Source organism: Phodopus roborovskii, unplaced genomic scaffold (genome assembly GCF_943737965.1).
Source record: "Phodopus roborovskii unplaced genomic scaffold, PHOROB, whole genome shotgun sequence".
NCBI lineage: Eukaryota > Metazoa > Chordata > Mammalia > Rodentia > Cricetidae > Phodopus > Phodopus roborovskii.
In genome coordinates this window covers 15,629,115-15,629,948 of record NW_026126469.1, presented here as the reverse complement: position 1 = coordinate 15,629,948, position 834 = coordinate 15,629,115, and the positions used below count along the sequence as shown (strand labels likewise).

The window sequence follows — 834 nt, the reverse complement described above, 5'->3', positions numbered from 1 at the left end:
GTGGGCTCACTTCAATCCTTCCACCTTTATATGGGTTGTAGGGAGCAAACTCAGCACCAGGCTGTGTGGCAAGCTCCTTTACACAATGAGCCAACTTGTCTGTTCTCCTTTCTTTCCTTCTTTCTTCCTTCCTTCCTTCCTTTCTTTCCTTTTTTTCTTCCTTCCTTCCTTTTCTTTTTTCCTTTTTTTTTTTTTTTTTTTTTTACAGGTTCATCTTTTTATTGGACATGTTAACAAGAGGCTTAGTCAAAAAGACCAAAGCCCATGTCATCATCAGACTCTTCAGATTCTTCCTTCTTTGCTTCCACTTTCTTCTCCGCTACAGCGGTAGAGGGGGCAGGACAACCCGCTGGTGCAGCTCCAGCTGCTCTGCTGGAGCTGGTCCATCAGCCCCTACATTGCAGATGAGGCTCCCATTGTTGACATTGGCCAAGGCCTTTGCAAACAGGCCAGGTCAGAAAGGTTCAACATTGACACCCACTGCTTTAGTGAGGACATTGATTTTATCCTCTGTGACCGTCACCTCGTCGTCGTGAAGGATGAAGGCGGAGTAGATACAGGCGAGCTCAGAGATGGAGGCCATGTTGCGGACTGCTGGCACAGTGCTAGTCGCCGGACGAAGTGAGGGCCTCACCCCAACTCGGCCTTAGCTTCCTCGGAAGAACCGAGCACTTTGGCGGCAGCTGAGGAAAGGCTCTTTTTTTTTGATAAAAAGTTCATAATTTAAAAATCCCAAAAGGACTGACTTGGCAGTGGTGATGCACACCTTTAATCCCAGCACTTGGGAGGCAGGGGAAGGCGGATCTCTGTGAGTTCGAGGTCAGCCTGGTCTAC

General features: G+C 48.3%; 1 pseudogene; it reads right to left on the bottom strand.

Annotated features, from left to right (window-relative positions):
• Positions 1 to 215: 215 nt before the first annotated feature.
• Positions 216 to 598, bottom strand: LOC127226844 (60S acidic ribosomal protein P1-like; annotated as a pseudogene).
• Positions 599 to 834: the final 236 nt, after the last annotated feature.